The sequence below is a fragment of the Bos taurus genome, chromosome 21 (assembly GCF_002263795.3).
Source record: "Bos taurus isolate L1 Dominette 01449 registration number 42190680 breed Hereford chromosome 21, ARS-UCD2.0, whole genome shotgun sequence".
Taxonomy (NCBI): domain Eukaryota; kingdom Metazoa; phylum Chordata; class Mammalia; order Artiodactyla; family Bovidae; genus Bos; species Bos taurus.
The window spans coordinates 11,766,441-11,785,689 of record NC_037348.1 but is presented as its reverse complement, the minus strand read 5'-3'; the positions used below and the strand labels follow the sequence as shown (position 1 = coordinate 11,785,689).

Sequence of the window (19,249 nt, the reverse complement as noted above, 5' to 3'; positions counted from 1 at the left end):
AACTGTGACATTTCTCCTCCTTCCATAGTATCCTTGCATACAGTGTATGTATGTATATATATATATATATATATATATATATATATATATATATATCCACACACACACATGGGATTATGCACAATATATTGTTATGGTATACCAACAATATTATAAGAGAAAGAGAGGAAGACATGTATATGATATATAACCTTTCTATCATACTTTGAGAAAGTAATGTTTTATTTCACTGGGTGTATAGAGACATGATTTGACTTAAGCTATAAATATTTATAACGATGAGATCTTTAAGAATAGAGTTTTGCTAAGTACATTTCCCATTGTCTCCTGAGAGCTGAAAGGGCTGAGAAATGTGTTTTAAGACAAGAGCACATCATCCTGTCAATACTACTGATTATTTTACCAACTCAACTCTTAGATACATGGCCAACACCCAAAACAGGAGAGAAAAAAAAAGTGACAGTGGCTGACAGATATAAAATATCCTTTCTAACTTCAGAACTTGGGATTTTAAAAATATTTATAATTTACAAGAATAAACAATGAAGTAATGGTCCATTGGGTTCTCTGTGGCCAATTTGGACTTAAAACAGTGGTGGGTCACTCTCAAATATCTAAAGTTCAAATTCACTTTGGATCATGACCAAGACATTCAAATAGATAGATGAAGTTTTTTAAACCTCTGGAGATTGGAAATGTGAGCTGGAAATTTCATGTGCCTTCATGGTATTTTTGATTCTTCTGGTTTGAGCAGCAATGAGAAATGAAGTTTAAGTTAAATGTTTTAGATTATTAAAAATTAAATGGATGGTGTCCAAATAAGAACTTTAAAGTATAAATACTCATTGAACATGCCTACCTTCTAAAGTTCACAATCATTTTTATAAAGCAGTCTTCAGGATCTGTGTTAATATATAATTGATTCATTCTTTCAGATAGTGAGTAGAAGGAGAAATTACACTGCTGACTGAGTACTCTCTCCATAACATTGTTCAACTGATCTTCCAATTTTAGAAGTGATTTGAAAAGCACCTTCACTGTCTTATTTTTTTCTTTCTGGATATAAAAACAAGAATCACACTTTTCCCAGTTCTTTATAGTTATTTAAAGTACTGAGTTCTATTGGGAGGGAAATCACACCTCAGTTGGGTTAGGTACCTTAAGGCTGGGTCTCCACAACTGGAAATGAAATGGAGCAAGACTGAAAATATAGTGAGTCTGATTTTCTGGAAAATGTGGGTGTCCTCTCATCAGGGCAAAACAGGGGTGGCACTGCTAGGCTCATGCTATTTGTCTTGGTGGTAAAGATGAAGTGTGGCAAGTCAAATCAACTGAAATTTGGGGGATCAATATGAATTAGCTGAAATTGATAAAATGTACATATTCAGCATCATGTAGATCACAGAAAGAAAATTTAATTGGTTCACAAGAACAGAAAGTCTGATCAGTTCCAAAAGGTATATTAAGACGTTCTCCTCTGGGCTTTCACATGTCCTGAGTTTGAAAACATGTGCCATAAACTTGGAGTTGATTTCTCTTTCCATGGCATTGTAGTTTAATTTAAAGTAGAAGTTCAGAAAATAGGATGTATCCAGCCCTTCAACCAATAAACAGGAAGAGCAGTTTGCAATACTCTTTTTTTGCAGCTGCTCCTTGAACATAGTAGGTGATCAGCAGTAAATGCTCATTGAATTTAATCTCTTTCTTTGGGGCAACATAATTCAGGCTCAAAAAGCAGGCCTTAAATGAAAATGCCAACGTGAAATCACATAGTTAGATTGTTTTTGTGTCCCTCTACCTTATCCCATCCCCAATTCAAGTACCTGAACACAAGAATCGAGGGCAGATTGGAAATCTTCACTGAGTAAAAGGAAGGATTTATTCTCCTAACCCTGAGAACACAAAGCAAACCTCGGTTCTAAACCCGCCATACCCTAGCTGCCGGTTTTAGAGTGCCCTATGTATATGGCTACTCAGCCAACCTTGCAGGGGGTTCAGGGAGGTACATGATGCTTAAGGTGCTAGAGATGGCACAGCCTGCACAGTGTTCCCTGGATTCAAGGATGGGTATCAGGTGTGTCGGTATCGCTCAGTTCAGTTCAGTTCAGTTCAGTCGCTCAGTCGTGTCCGACTCTTTGCGACCCCATGAATCGCAGCACGCCAGGCCTCCCTGTGCATCACCAGCCCCCAGAGTTCACTCAGACTCACGTCCATCGAGTCAGTGATGCCATCCAGCCATTTCATCCTCTGTCGTCCCCTTCTCCTCCTGCCCCCAATCCCTCCCAGCATCAGAGTCTTTTCCAATGAGTCAGTTCTTTGCATGAGGTGGCCAAAGTACTGGAGTTTCAGCTTTAGCATCATTCTTTCCAAAGAAATCCCAGAGCTGATCACACATACTTGTAAATCTTCATGTTCTCTAACTGCAAATTCACTATCTTGGGATCTCTCTAGCAGAACCCAGGAGTCTGTATGGAGCAGGCATGACCCAGGCAGACAAGCATGGTGACGATAGAGTTTCTGACATGTATATGATTCATTTCAGAAACCTCCTAAGATTTTTAACTGAGATATGAACTTAGCATTCTGGAAATAGTATATTTTTGGAATCTGCCTAGAGAAGTCCGAGAATAAGCATTTCATATGTTTTATGAGAGGCTCGTTGGGACCAGAAGTGTGACAACATATTATAAATTGCATTATCGATGTAAACATGTAAATACATGCTTGTGTATGATGATACATGCATATGGGTGACTATATATAAGTATAGTCTGATCAATGTCATGTGTATTTATTTGTTGCCTTTTTTGGTGGCACCACTAAGCTTGTGGGGATCTTAGGGGTTTACTGTCCATAGGGTTGCAAAGAGTCTGACATGACTGAGCATAGGACAGCAGAAACACAGCAGTGAAAATATCAAGTCTTAACCACTGGACCTCCAGGGAATTCCCTACATCATGTGTATCTTATACACAGCCAAGTATGTTTCAAGTTGCCATTAACTGAAAGGGGTAAAAAATAAGCTCTAAGTTATTCAACATATGAGATCAACTTCATATTCTGAAATTAATAGGCTACTGAAAGTGAAAGTCACTCAGTCATGTCCAACTCTTTGTGACCGCATGGACTATACAGTCCATGGAATTCTCCAGGCCAGAATACTAGAGTGGCTAGCCTTTCCCTTCTCCAGGAGATCTTCCCAACCTAGGGATCAAACTCAGGTCTCCTATATTGCAGGTGGATTCTTTACCTGTTGAGCCACAAGGGAAGCCCTAATAAGGGTATTGCATTAACAGTTTTTGTAAAGTATAATTACATTACCCCAAACTTTTAGTATTATCTTACTTGAGATGGGTATGTGTGTTCTACTGTGTGTTTCTAGTTTCTTTCTTTCTTTTGTAAAATCCTCATTGTTGTTGGTGTTTTGTTTGTTTTTCCCCAACATATAATATGGGTGAAATCTTTGGTTAAGGCCAATTAATACAATGGAGATCAACATTCACTATTTACATTTAAAATATTTTTATTCCATATGTGACTTAAAAGTCCCTCAGACTGCAAGGAGATCAAACCAGTCAATCCTACAGGAAATCAGTCCTGAATATTCATTGGAAGGACTGATGCTGAAGCTGAAACTCCAATACGTTGGCCACTTGATATGAAGAACTGACTCATTGGAAAAGACCCTGATGATGGGAAAGATTGAAGGCAGGAGGAGAAGGGGACGACAGAGGATGAGATGGTTGGATGGTATCACTGACTCGATGGACATGAGTCTGAGCAAGCTCCAGGAGTTGGTGATGGACATGAAGGCCTGGTATGCTGCAGTCCATGAGGTTTCGATGAGTCGGACCCAACTGAGCGACTGAACTGAACTGATAGGTTAGGAAAGCACCACTTACTCTTTTTAAACCTCTAAGTTGGCATTTCACTCTATGTTTTGTCTAGTCTGTAATCAGCAGAATTCTGGAGAGTTTTCTGTTTTGTTTCGTTTGTTTTCCATTTCCATTATATGCTCATAGTCATTTGAGGAGGCTTGGTGCACCCCCAGGAGAAGTTGTGATTCACGTCACACCCATGGCACCATTTGCAACAACAGACAAAATCATGAATACGGAGAGGTTTGAACTTCTAATGTAACTGCTGGGTTTTTCTTCTTACCCTTGAACTCTTCATCTTGGCATTTTTGTTCCCCAAGTCCTTGAGTACTAACGTATACAGGAGAGCTTTGGAAAGCGGTCCCTCTCTGCCCTGCTGGAAGATTCTTCCACCCTGGAGGAGACGCCTCATGGTGGCTCCTTCTGAGTCCTGCTGTGATCTCCAAGGCTCACCACAGCCTGACTTCTCACAGAAAACAGGAAAGTTTGATATGAAGTCTTATCAAATGCTTTTCTTGGATGGGGTACAGAATGATGTGTGTGTCCTGGCCAAGCATGCTATAATATCTTTAGGGAACTTTCACAAGTTCGTTAGGTAAGCTTTCCCCCATAAATCTAGCAGCTGGCCTTGAAAGACTGTCAGTTTTTTCAAGGTGCTCTTTAGCTAAAGCACACTGCAAACATGCCCAGTATTTCCTTACACACCTGATTTCTTTTCAGAGTCCATGAACTCAGCACTGTGAAGCCATATTTGAAAAATAATTTAATGTCACCATTCAGTTGGCTGTCAGTTACAAGACATGAAATTCTTCTGGGGCATCTTGGGACACACTTGCTTTCATTCCTTATTAAAAGGCATTATGGGTAGTTGAAAAACTGAGCTTTGGGGGAAAAAAGGCTGTTCTGGGGCTTAATTCTGACTTTGGAGAACTTATTTAATTCTTGCAACTCAGCTTTTCTCATAAATACAGTGCTTTATACTATATTTGGCATAGCTGTAGTATCATTGGGATGACTAAATTAAAAATATATATAAAGACCTGAGCATATAGTAGGTCTTTCAAAAATGTAAAATACAAATGTCTTAAATACATATTTTAAGAGTTTTTAAAATAAGAAATCTTCTTACATATTTTTATAACTACTTTCCTTCTCTCAGCATGAGACACTGGGAAATTTCTCTAAAGTATGAAAAACCTCTTCTCTTCTGCTGCCATCAAGTCTGAAGTGATGGAAAGCTTTGCATTAAGAAGAGCAGCGCCAAGTTCTCAGGTTGACAACGGTTTCTACCAATTAGACCTGAAAAGGATACAACTGACTTAAAGGTGACTCTCACTTAAAATAATTAATCACTGCCTATTTGAAAAGTGGATATCATGGCCAATTTTTATTTATTTTATTTTACACATCACTCCCTTCTTTCCAGAAATTTTTTAGGATACTAAAAATAGTCTTACCCTAAACCAAACCAAACTGGCCTTCTGATTTTTTCATTACACTCGACAGTGTTCTCACTGCTCTAAATCTCTGACTAGCATGCCAGAAAGTTATAGAGAATGTGTTTTGTTTATTTGAACTAAGCCAATGACCTTTTCAAGCATTCTCATCATGAACTGCATATTACATAGAGTACCTTCTGTGCATGATGAACAAATAGGATCAAATTCTGGGGCCTTATGGGATAAAACTACATTTCCCCTTAGGTCGTCAACTTTTAAACGAGATGTTCTGCAGAACGGACAACGTTGACATGACATTATGGAGACACATCATGACGGGAGAGCACTTTGTCACAATGGTGATGTGTGAACTTCAGAAGAGTTGGATCCCAAGTTTGAACACGCTGCCAAGAATGTGGCTTCCTTTTTAGAGTATCCAGATGTCTCATGTCTGTAGAAATGGGCTTTTCAAATTGTTTATTTGTTGGTTTATATCAGGACAAGAAAGAGTACATTGCCTTCTTGAATCTAATTCAAGTTACTTCCAGAGTCTGAGAAACATGCCATACCTTCAGACACTTATTTTTATCTGCTCTGTAGCTGACTTTTATTGACTGGATCAAAGCTAGACTTATTTTAAAAGAATAAGCAAAAATAAAACCAGAAATCTCCTTATGTTAAGCCAAGTCAAAGGTTTAAGGTCGTTTCCCAAAAACATTAGGGGATGAAATAGAAGAGGGGATATCATCTGAAGCTTTTATAACCTTGATGCTTCACCATAAGCACCAAAGGAAATCAAACAGAATCTTCGTGGATTTTCTCCATCGTGTGCATATGTTGGTTCTGCCTCAGGGATCTGTAGACAACTGTATTCGTATGCAGATTCCACCAATGACCATCAGTAATGGCAATGGAATTTCCAAGGTACAAAGTTTTCATTTGATTCATTTTTACTGTCATTTGTCTAAAACATATCAGCACCATGAGTTTAGATATTATCAGAAAATCATGAATCATTTTTCTCAACTACATAATTTAACCAGCCCCAGGTCTTAAAATAGGGACGCCCGATGGTTCAATTTGGAAATTCGTGGAAACTCATGGTTTGTTCCCTGCTGAGCCCACAGTGCACAGAACTCAGGGCTCAAAATGGTTGCAGCTTTCATATTTATTGAATAAATGAGTGAATGGTTAACACCAATGTTATTAATTGCCTACAATTAGTAAAGAGTCTGGTACTTTAAACTTTCAGGAGTGAGGACGGACCCGTCTCTGATATGACCCCTGGGTGATATGATGAATTGCTAACTTTCATATTGGGATTTCATATATTCATTGTGAATGGATTTCCACATATCATAAGCAGTTATGATTTTCATAATTTTGGTTGACCAATCTGAAGCTCTATTCATCTTTGTAAAAGAGCCATCAAGCCTAAGAAATTATAGAAACCTTAATGAAGCCATGTAATCTCATAACACCTTCCAGAAAAAAAAATAGCAATAGGTCACAGGTTACCTTACAGGTAGCTTTCCCTGGTAGTTCACACAGTAAAGAATCCACCTGCAGTACAGGAAACCTGGGTTTGATTCCTGGGTTGGAAAGATCCCCTGGAGAAGGGAATGGCTACCCACTCCAGTATTTGTGCCTGGAGAATCCCATGGAGATGGAGCCTGGCAAGCAATATTCCAGGGGTTGAAAAGACTAGGACACGACTGAGCAACTAACACACATTACCTTAAAGGCACTCTCTTTACATCTAGAAATAGAGCAGCGATTGTGTACCAGCTCAAGAAACTTATTTGAAAACTTGAAACAAAACGTAAGAATCTTTGAATGCAAGCTTGCACTGAAGTCTAACATCAAATTACATTTTTAGGTTCGTTTTTTTTTGATCAGTGATATAGTTAAAAATATGCACTTTCCCAGAAAAAAATAATTTAGAAACATCCTAATATATGCTTAGGTAATTGATAAAGAATCTTAGCAAAAACTAGGAGAGATCATGATTGTCGCATCAGCCCATCTTTCTACTTTGTACAATATTTATGCCAAAAGAGAGGAAAAAAATATGGTAACCACCTTGTGCATGTTAGTATGGTATAAGCAATGGACACATCCTGGGGAGGGAGGAAAATATATCTACAGAATATCTGTGTGGTACCTGACTGAGTGTCACCTTATTTCATTCTCTCAACAATGCTATGTAAGTGTTAAGTGGTGTGCACTCTTTTTATTTTTATATGTGTGAGTCAGCCACTTCCCTGTGAAGATTAAATGAGATAATGCATGTAAAAGTGTTATCTAAACTGCAAGTTGCCGTGTCACTATTAGATATTGTCAGAGCCCAGGAATTTATAAGAAATCTCCGGTTCTTATAGATCGGAAGACTCAATGAGCTGGCAGCAGCGGGCTGCCTGCCCTTCCTATTAGGAGATGACTTGGGGAGAGGGGGCAGTAAAGAGCTAATTAGTGGAAAATTTGTTTATTCTTGGTGGATTTCATTTTCCTATCTAGGGCTTACTAATGAATAATAAGCCTTCTTCTTCTTCTTCTTTTTTTTTTTTTTTGGCTTTCTGGCTTATCAAGTCCTGTGAGTCAAGACTGGGGCTGAATCTGGTAGCAGAGCAGAAGAAAAAGCCATACCCCTGCAAAGGGATGTTGTAACTGAGAAAGAAAAATGAGGATTCTGGCAGAAGAAGCAGTTTCTAAAGCTTGAAATGAACTGAAAACTTTGCCTAAACTCTGACTCTGGGCCCAGTCACTATCAGTATTAACAGCAGAATATTTCTGCAGCTTCTCCAGGAATAGAAGAAGGCAGGACAGTAACAGGAGGGGGGTAGGGTGAGTTGCTGTGCTTCATGAACAAATCAGGGTCTGGTGGTCCAGGACTGGATACACCATGGAGGTGGTTAGGCAAAGGTTAGCTGGGATTTAAGAAAAGGGTCCATTGCTTTAAAGACCAAGAAAGTCATTTGTGTTTTGCTGCTAGCTGCTCAGTCATGTCCGACTCTTTGCAATCCCATGAACTAGATAGCCCACCAGGCTCCTCTGTCCATGGGATTCTCCAGGTAAGATTACTGGAGTGGGTTGCCATTCCCTTCTCCGGGGGATCTTCCTGATGCAGGTATTGAACCCAGGTGTTCTGCATTGCAGGCAACTTATGCCTTAATTATACAGTGTAGGTCCCCAGAGAAGGGTGTGTAGGTTGGTAAGACTATGATGTCTTCTGTCAGCTGCCTGGAGAGGAAGGCAGTGATCTTCGAAGCATGGAAAACTGAGTTCAGGTGGTAATGAAAGTAGACAATTCTTTTGGGTTTTACATTGTTCAGCAGAGCAAAAGTTGTACTCGAATACAGCCATCCAAAGATGTAAAGTACTGCTCTCAATCTTGTAGAAATGTGAAGAAGCCCTGAACTTTTCTAAATCAAATGTCCATGCCTATCCCAACTGTACACCAATAGAAACCAACCAATCTTTCAGTGAGTAGGACTTGGACAACTATGGATTTGCTTGTTTGTTTTAAACTTTCCCAAGTGATTTTAATTGTAATCAGGCTTAAGAACCATTGACTTAAGAGTCTCAAGAGAAAAACTTGCAAGGAGATGCTATTCTATTCAAAACACCTTTCCCATTCTTACTCGACTGACAGTTATCCAAGAGGATGTATCAAATGGTAATTTTTAGGAGGGAATTATTCTGGCAGGTAGAAACATACCGTCTTCTTGGGCCTTATAAAGTCACCACTTGCTTCCTAAGGTTCGTGGTCTGTTCCACATTAAGAACGAGGAGGTAGTGGTTTAAGAACCCAGTATGGTCTGTTTCATGGGCACATGCTGTTGAGTTTTATTTCTTTGATTATACAAAGATGGTCTTCTCCCCTCTCCTGATAACTGTCAATTCCCAGACTTAAGTGGCTGCCTCCTTTTGAAATTAACCTGCCAACCTTTCTCACTGATGGCTACAGATGGCTACTGACATTGCATAAGCTGCATTGATGTTCCTTCTTTGAATCCACAGGTTGTAAATATTTTCTGCTGGATTTAGGTTATATTGGAATGCTGGACACAAAATTTCAATAGTGTTGGTGGACACAGTAACTAGTGTTGAAAGTGGATACTGGACAGTTACAAAGGGATCAAGAATCTAGAAGATATTCAGATATTTGAAGGTAATTAGGACAAGGGAGCCATGTAATGATGACTTGGGAAGATTCCTGTTGCTATCTTTTCATTTTCTTTGTGTTCTGTGCTAGGAATTCTAACCTCTCCCCAGTTTCAAAAGTTAGGAGAGACACCAGTCAAAGCAGAATTGGCCAGAGCCTGGCATTCTGACAGAGTACCAGATGCTGATCTGGGGAAGAAACACACCTCTACAAAGTTTAGACCTCTAGAAAGGCCCAGGAGTATTTGACTGGAGCCTGTCAAAGCAGTAAGGCACAGTAGGGCTTCATGAAGGTCTTGCATTGGGTGTGGAGAAATGTCTAAGACAGAGAGCAAACAGCATCTGGTAAGCACAGCAAAGCCAATGGGAGCCCTAGTCGGGAGCACAAGAGTTATGAAAAAGCTTGCCAGACTCCAGGAGAATTTATTCTATGGCATACCAAGTGGGCGTACCATGAAGTGAGAAAGGCAATGAGTTGAAATTGGACTCCTAGGCAGGAGGAAGTACATTGAAGAGACTGACAGTTCAAGGCTTGTCCTGTGCAAGAGGCCTGGAGTCTGGCCTCTAGAAATGGGGAATAGATTTTGTCCGGCAGCCAAGGGGACCTCATGTTGGCTAATGAACTTCTCGTCTATGGCTCCCTGAATTCCCCCAGCCCAGGGTAATGGGATAATTTCCAGAGTCATCTCAGGCCTGGCTGGACCTGTAGGTTGGGGTTAAGTGGTTCCAGCTTCTAAGGTTAGAAAGATATAGAGGCAGGAAACCAAGGGGATCCTCACCATGGGTTTTTTTTTTTTTAACTCAATTCTTCTTTCCTCCCCCAACTACAGTTTAGTGAAGTGGGCATGTTCTAAGAGTATGTTCAGAGGAAGAAGACTGACAACTATTCAAGTCAAAGAGGGGCTACCGCACTGTGGCCAAAACATTTACTGCTCGAAGCAGTCAAATGCATTTCTTGTTCTTTTATGTTCCAGAGTATCTGATACTATGTGGGACACACATACTTTAAGTGCATATTGACACATACCAGAAAGACATAGCTATAGAAGAGGTATGTGTGTGTGTTTAGTTACTCAGTTGTGTCCAACTCTTTGCCACCCCATGGACTATAGCCCACCAGACTCTTCTGTCGGTGGAATTCTCCAGGCGAGAGTACTGGAATGGGTAGTCATTCCCTTCTCCAGGGGATCTTCCCAGCCCAGGGATCAAACCCAGGTCTCCCACATTGCAGGAAGATTCTTTACTGTTTGAGCCATTAGGGAAGCCCATAAAAGAGGTATAATACTGATAAAATATGGTATTTCCCAAACCACTACTATCCCATCCCAATTTATTTTCAAGTGTGCCCTTATCTAAAATGTCTTATTTTTATTTAAGTCGTTGCAAAACCTCATTCTTATCTTCTCACTTTAAAATACAAAATCTTAAATACTTGGAAGATATATTGCTACCATATAATTCACAGGCACACACACACACAACAATAAAAGAACCAACATATTGCTGAGTTAGCAACTAAATAAACAGCTAAGTACACCCCTTTTGTATCATTAAGTAGCGTGCATTCTTAAAGTGATAATGGAACTAAATTTGGAGAGAACAGACTGGTAGGTTTCAATTTATTTGTTTCACAATCACAGCCTCAAACTGAAGGGAAAATTACGCGGCAGTTTGATAAATAAAGCCCTATACATTCACAAACAAAATGCAAAATGCAAACTTCTAGAACTTCAAATAATCAAGGATCTTAGATTAATTCCATCAGTGGTGGAGAGTTTTTTGTTGTTGGGAATTTGCTGGAGAATTTAGTATGAAAGCATTCTAACTAGTGTCTGATTATATCAGTGTCTCCATTTCCTCTTAGAACACACATCTGTTGTTGTGGGGGCTTTTTGGAGGGGAGAGTGTGGTTGTGGTTATTATGGAAATACGGCAAAACCAAATATTTTAAAGCAGATGAGAAGAAATCCACAGACAGTTGGCTCACAAATGTTGCAGGCTTTCCGCACCTAGGCATAAAGCAAGCAGCGGTAACAGCAGCGTTCCTGGTGGCCCCTGTTTTATCTGTGTCCAACACTGGACTGCTCTTGTTAGTTAACTGACTGGAGATTGTTTCCCCCTTTATTCCCTCGCTCTCTTTTTTAATTGTTGTTACTCTGTTTTGCCTGAAAGCTGCAGTATCTCACTGTTCATTATTCCTGGTTCAGTCAAATCCTGTCCAAAATTAACCCACGGCGTGCTGGAGTTATTCCCTCGCTCTGCTTCTTCCTACACAAAACACAGCACATGGACCTTGCTGTTGCTCTTAAAAAATTTACAGATCCTATAGAAGTAACTTTTAATGAGCTCAATGCTGATTTTACCCGCCTGTGTTTCATATTTTAAAATTCCTAACATTTAATATTTAAGTTTCCAATTATTGACAAATTGTTTTAAGTCCCATCACACTTAAATCCTCTCTCTCTCTCTCTCATACAGACCTAGTTCTAAAGAATCCGTTTTAACTTTAGCTCCACGTTTTCTATTTTATTCGTATTTTCTACTCTTTAAAAGAGTCTTCTGAGACTTCAAATTCAAGCTGTAAGACAGGAAAAAAAAAAAAAAGTCAGCATCAATGAGAGAGGGGAACTAGTTTCTTCTCCCAGCATCAGATTCCAGAGTATTCCATCTGAATTAAGTGCAGCCATCAGAAGAACCATAGAAATGGGAAGGTTGCTGTTATAAATTAATGATTATTTGCTGTGCATGTTAGAATGGCTGTTTGTTCCATATTTTATTGTGATGTTTTATTCGTATGCAGTGCAACAGTAATTGGGTCTTAAACATGATAAAGTATCTTAAAGCTGCATTGGTAGCTGAGCTGCCTACAGCAGGTTTTTAACTCTAGTTAAAGAAGGTTAATCAAAGCTAATGAATCTGTTTTATCCAATGCCACAAGTGTATCCAAAAAATATGCAGGAGGTGACTAAAATCCGGATTGTTCAGTTGGAAATGCAAATGCATTTTCAGCATAGTAATGTTGTAAGCATTTTTGATGTTCCTGGATGGATGGCCCATACCTGCAAACCCAATACTTTTCTTAACTTTCTGCTGCTCACTCTTCTGCCAGAGAAAAATACATATATACATATATGAGCCTTATGAATATACAAGGGTAGAAATGAAATCCCACATAGAGCCTTCGGTGTGAGAATATCAAGAGACTGTTGCATTCAGAAGTTCAGAATAGCTCTGCTCTTTATGAAAGAATATGAGGAGCCCCTAATAAGGCTAATTCATTAGAACAAGTGTTTGTTATTAAAACACACCACGCACGACCACAGGCATCCAAGCCAGACAGTGTGGCAATTAAAGTTGCCTCCCTGCAAAACTCGGGCTGCCCACCAACTCTCGCCCACGAGTTCTGTTTTGTTTTCTTATTAGAAATGACATTGAAGAATGCAAGTTCATAATTTGTCAGGCAGCTGAAGACGGATCAGTCTCTGGCCATGACACTGTTGTGTCCTCTTTCAGTCAGAAGGTTTTAAAAATTCAAATTGTCTGCCTGTGTCCTTTTGCAAGGCTGGGGAATCCACCTTGCTATCTTGAACGCTGCCCCGTTGCACCGGGAGAAAAAAAAAAAACGCACAAAAAAACCTCACAGCTAGAAATCATCCTCTAAATGTCTAAATTCACAGTGGTGGAGAGTTTTTCATCTTAATCCCAGCATTTACAGAAAACACACAGACACACACACCCTCAGTCTGCACGGACACCTTTCCCCCCTTGGCTACTAGTGGTGGTTTGGAATGAGATTCATAGCGACTCAGAGGGCTGCTGCTGGCCTGGAAAAACCCCCTGCCTATGAGACAGAAAGGAGGGGGCGGGGGCATATTGTAGCTTTCCACCCAGCTCTCTTTTTAAACCTAAATAATATTTGTACTTTAGGGGGAAGGGTGTGAAAACGGGATAGACCAAGGAAGCAAGGCAGGACCCAAGACTCCAGGGATGGAGGAGAAAAAAAAAGCCCGAGGACTGAATCTAGCCTTGGCCCATGGAAAGCCTCCATCACAGGTTTCAAAAACATATTTTTTCAGTTTCACCAGCCACAACCCCCTCGATGAAAACTAGTTGCGAAATTCAGTGCCTGTTAGGCCTCAGCTAATTAGAAAAAATGGGCTTTTTTTTTTTTTTTTTCTTTTCCTTTCTTTCTTTAGCACCTTTTCTTTCAAGCATTTAGTCTCAGGAGGGGAATCCAGGCTTTTGGCCGGGCTGTTTTGAAAACACGCCTTTGAATGCCTCTCCCTAATTCACGCCTTTTGTTTTTCGGCTTTTGTGTTTGCCAGTTTGACCATATAACATTATACATCTGGTGTATAGCTTGTTGGGGCTTTTTTCTCCCAGGGATCCTATGCATTCCCTATAGGATCCTCCCGGGCTTCAATTTGAGCGATCTTGTAACAGAAAGGGGTAAAGGAGCGCAAGGAGGCTGGGGGCAGGCAGAGAGAGAAATGAGCGAAACCTAAAAAAAAAAAAAAAAAAAGTTGAAAAGAATTCTTTTGCTCTGGTCTTTTCTTCTCACTGTTGCGACTGGACCCTGAGTCAGCCGGCGACAAGGCCTCGGTGGGAAAATTGACGGGGCCACAGAATAGATAACTCATTGGAATTCTGGCAACATATTCGTAAATAAAACAAAAGTGGAGAGGCGGGCTGGGGGGAGGGCGCGTGTTTCTGGGGAGGCGCGGGGCTGTGGGGGTCTGGGAGGACCCTTCCAGGGCTGGCTCCCTGACTCCCCTCTCGCAGGGGACATCTAAGATGGTCAAAGGAAAGGAATTCAGACTGTGTTGTCCAGGCTTGTTAGGCAGAGCTCTTGCAGCTGGACATGTTTATTATTGCAGCTATCAGGGTGCTCTTGCACACACACGTTCCAAGCCCCAGAGAGCTGAAATAATCCACCTTGTTTCTTCAGAGCGGGCAGGCAAGTTCTGTGCCTCCGAAGGGGTTTCTTTTTAAAAAGGAACATTCCTGTGCACAACTTTTTTTTTTCTCCTCTTCAGGAGGAGATGTCCCCCAGATTCAGTTTGCATTTATCTTTTCCAGCCCCTACCTCTCAGGCACACTTTTGACAAAACAGCTTCGATGGGTTTTTCTGGGTGTGATGGTATTTGTGTATGTTTCCTAATGGTAGAAACTCTCAATCTTCTAGCTGATTTTGCTATTAATGTACATAGTGTGTAATCTTCTGGCGGATCCTGTCTCAGTCTCTCCACCTGCAAAATGGACACAGCAAAACACCAAAGTCAGAATTTATAGTTTCCTGTATACTTTGAGTTCCTTTTTATAATGGCTTTGTTTGATACATGTATTTCACATATCATATATATGAATAAACTCGTCATAAAACCCATTATAAATAAATATTTCATGTCTTGATTTGGAATAAGATAAAACCTAGAATAAATAGGAAGACAGTATGTTTGCAGCTGGTGTTTGAAGCTAATACCAGCATTCTATTCTTTACTGCTGAACAATTTCAAAAGCAATACTAGGCATGAAAACAAAACAAACTCATTTCAGTGCAAAGCTTATGAGTTGTTTGTGTTTCCCTGAATTCAACGAGGGGGTGGGTGGGCAGGGAATTTATTTTAAATATAGAAGTGTGGAAAATATAACAGAGTCGGCAGAATATCTGGAAGGTTCTGCAGCTCACAGTGCAGAGTTTATTAAAGATGTGATGTAACTTGTGAATGTAGTTTTCAAAAGTAGTCATGAAAAGACTGAAAGATCTTACAAAAAATGCTATTTTGGGCTTACATATTTGTAATTCAGATTACCAGCTGGTTAACCCTTTGATAAGAGTTTCTTTAGCTGGAAATCTGTATTCCTGTCTGTCCTTAATCAGTCTAGTCACCTGACCAATAATGCAGATCCAAGGGTAAACACAATTAAATTAGAAAGTATTTGGAGGAAAAGGTGAGATCTTTTTAAAAATATATGTATTTTTAACTAAGACACTTTGCTGTTTCAATCAAACACATAAATTATACAATAGGCTAATTGTCAAAAATCTGTTTTTTTTTCCCTAAACATCATTCAGATGGGTAGAAAAACGCCTGCTATTCAATATTGAAATATACTGTAATTCCTTGGGAAAAGTAACTTACCTTAAGGAACAATTTCACTTAACAGACAAGGACTATTTATTTACTCTGAGTTTCCTGCAAGGTTGTCTGTTTTTTGTTTTGGTTTAAAATGGTTTCAGAACATGGAGAAGTAAGACCATCCTCAACTGAAAGGAAAACAAAAAACAAGAATCACGGACTTTAAAATCCTTCAATGAATTCCTTAGCTTCAAAATGTAAAACTGTCCCAGCAAGAATGTCACAAAGTGTAAGCACAGAAGGATATGTATTTTACTGAAAACATTCTCTCCAGAACGTCCAAAGAATACACAAAGAATAAGCTGCTCTTATTTATATGACAATGTCTGTATTTATCATAGTTTCAAGTCTGCTTAACAGTCCGATACCATTTTCTAAAAGATGTCTTAGTTAGACTAAGACTCCTAACCCACCCACCTGCTCTTTTAGCTCACGAGTCTTGGTTTGAAGAAAAATGTCCTTTATGTTTCTGTGAAGACTGGCTTTATTTCTAATGAAGTGGGAGTTTAGAATTAGAGGTAAACCTGGTGCAGGTCGTCCAGCAGCAGCAGCAGCAAAGTAAAAATGACAAATAGCAGTTCCCCACTTAAGAAAATAACATTCTGTTGATTGACCAACACCCTTTAAATTTTAGCTCTTAACAACTCTTACAGAAACAGGAACTGCCAATAACAAACCTGATTTCCAACGTCCCCAAGGTAATAATAATCCACTAATTTGACTACATCCCAGCTGGCCCTCTGTAACAGTTTCTCTCTGGTTTTTGAAGCAGAGAGGCCTTATCTTTGGAGGAGAAAAAAAAAAAAAGAAAACACACGCACAGGGAGGGTGGGCAGTGAAGTTAAGGAGTGTGGAGAGAAAACACATGGAAATTTAATGTGAAAGTTTCTTGTTTCAATAAAGCTGTTAGGTTTGGCATGAAGACTGTTATCAGATGGTTCCTTTGACATTACTTGAGCCTTTCAGTAAGTAAGACAAGCCTGAAGGATTAGGTTGTCAACTTCAGCCTGTCATCTTTAGGACGGGGAAAAAAAAAAGTTTCTTTTTTCTTGCTCTTTTTTATGGTTGCATCTTCCTTCACCAGCTTTGGGGACTGCAGGAGAGGCATTTAAGGTGTAGAAGACAACTCCGACCCCACACTGATCACGGATGTTCTGCTTTTAAAGATGAGTGAGCCAGCCAAGCTGTAAGGCTAATCACTCTGGGTAAGTATGAATTTATCTAAAGAGGATTTCATGTGGAACCCCCTGAGCCGGCCGCCAAACGGATGACTGCACACTTGAAGAAAGTTAGTGGGCCTTCTCCCAATCAACTGTCAGGCCACATAAAAGGTTTGGAACGCGCTGACTTAAGCAAACGATATTTAGCCATCTAAGGAGACCAGAAGGCCCAAGATTTTGCTTTGTTGGAGCTGACAGGAAATATTGATACGTATCAAGTAACACTCCTGATGTAAAAGGGAAGATGTGATTCTTTTCGGCACTATCTCTATTTACAAAAGTGTCTTGTGCTTTGGGAAGAAGGTGGGGGAAGGGGAAATGCCAAAGCCAACACTTCACTTGGGACTTTGCCAGCTTTCCTGGGACCGCAATTTAGTGAAAATAGGAATCAAACTACATCAGCTTTTTTTTTTTTTTTTTGAAACAAAAGGTGTTGGAATTGGAATCTGCAGACTCTCTGAATGTCTAGCTGATGGGTGGACCTCGTCCATCACCCCAAATCTATCCCTTGAGTTGATTGACTTAGAAAGCCTGCCATGGATTATGTTTTGGTGTATAATATGCGAGTGTCTTCCAAATATCTGGCTCTCAGGCCTGAAAAGCAAATGCTCTGAACAGGTCCTAGGTATTGAAGTTCTATTTTCATGAGTAATAATGTTCAGGATCCAAATGATTCATCCCTTTCAGTATTTAAACCACATGGGTCGGTGGGAGGGGAATCATAATGTCCTGTATTGGCAAAGTCTAATGGGAACACAGAGCTTTTACCATAGAATAAAGGTTGGGTTGGAGGGTTTCATTTAAAAGGAAAAAAAAAACAAAAAAAACACCCTATTTTATCAGAAGACTAAACGTTCTCCATCAGTAATGTTGTGCCTGAGGTGATACCTTGAAGATGCTGGAGGTGGCAGTGTTAATGAAACACCCATTGGCACTAAACAGCATTTCTAGAATCCTGATTGTAGCACTAGAAAGGAAAGTGAAATTTGTAACAGCACAATAAACAAGGGAAACTGCAGAAAAGAACCTGCTTGTTCTGAGAGGAAGATCGCTTCCAGTTAAACAAAGAAATTTAGGGTCGTCTGCTTTTCATGAAAATCGCATACATATGGCCTTTGAAATTTGTCACTGAAGACGTTTTTTGCTCTAAGGTAAAATTCACCACTTTATAGCTTTTCAGCTGCAAATCTCTGGCTTTTTTTTTTCTTCTCTCTTTTGGCCCGCAGCCCAATATGAATGTATGATCACTAGCACAATAGTTAAACATCTGAGTCTTTTTGAAGTGCCTTCAATGCTACAATGATGTGATGGTTGATTGCCTAGCCGTCCCTTTAGAAAAGAACTTCATTCTGCCCCCTAGTGGTAGAAATTAAAGTTTAATGACTACTTCATAATACAATAAAGCCTTCCCGTTCCAATGTTTCCCATATTTTTAAGAACATTCTATAGGGTGGGAAGTACTGATGAGTTTCCTCATAATCAGTAAAGTGTATATTTTCATAGGAAAACTATACTGAATGGATTGTTCTGCAAGCCAGATAATCGTTTCATATACCTTTCATGCATTTTGCTGTATACACTGCCACTATAAACTGCTATTGTTCCCACTACCAGATCCCTCCTGGAAAAATTCTGCAACATCTCAATGGAAGCTTTTAGCCAAGAAGTGTATGTTATCCTCAAAATAGTTGAAGGAAGAGAAAGCATTCCCTATTGTCAGATGTTGTGGAAGTTTACCTTACTTCTCAGAGGACTATTTTTGAACAAAAGGTAACCGAAGAAGTTCTCACTAATTACAGCGCTGGTTACTTCACAGGTCACATTTCCTTAGGGTTCCAGTTCATAAAGTAAGGCATGTATCCCCAGCATAAAAAGGGGATGTTGTGATGTCGACACGATTTTTGACATGGGAAATGTTGATCATGTCCGGTTCTTTTGGAGCTGACGACGAAGTAGAAGGGATTTGTTTGGGTTTTCATCCTGTCCCGGCTTTGTTTTCTTTATGTATTTATTTTTTTAATCTTTCGTGGAGGGTTCATATTCTGCATGCAGGTGGAGCATATGCAAGCACGTGAAATCAAGCCCTCGGAATGGAGCAACCATCCAACGCGCATGTATGTTTAAGTCTTGCAGAAGTGAAAGCTCATGTTGGAGGGAGATGGAGAAGGCTACGGAGGAGGAGGAGGGGTCCACGGAGAGTGGACGGGGCAGCTGGGCCGTGTGTAATGTGTCAGTTCGCGCCTGTGCCGCCACTGTCCTGCCGATGTTGGAATGCAGGGAAGGCGCCAGTTTATTGAATGAGGAGCCATGTAAATTCCGGCCGTCAACATGTGATCAGTCCTTCGGACAAAGAGAGAGGTTTTCTCCTTACCCATATTTGATTTCTAGGCACAGCTACACGTTTTTCC

The 19,249-nt window shown here is 40.0% G+C and overlaps 1 long non-coding RNA gene across 1 annotated transcript; it reads right to left on the bottom strand.

The window, feature by feature from the left end:
• Positions 1 to 10,797: 10,797 nt before the first annotated feature.
• LOC101902131 (uncharacterized) lies at positions 10,798 to 17,243 on the bottom strand. The gene is made up of 3 exons (XR_813957.4): positions 16,299 to 17,243; positions 15,625 to 15,749; positions 10,798 to 14,730 (listed from the first exon to the last, which is right to left on the bottom strand). It is a non-coding gene; the product is annotated as an uncharacterized lncRNA (long non-coding RNA).
• Between the last annotated feature and the right edge of the window lie 2,006 nt (positions 17,244 to 19,249).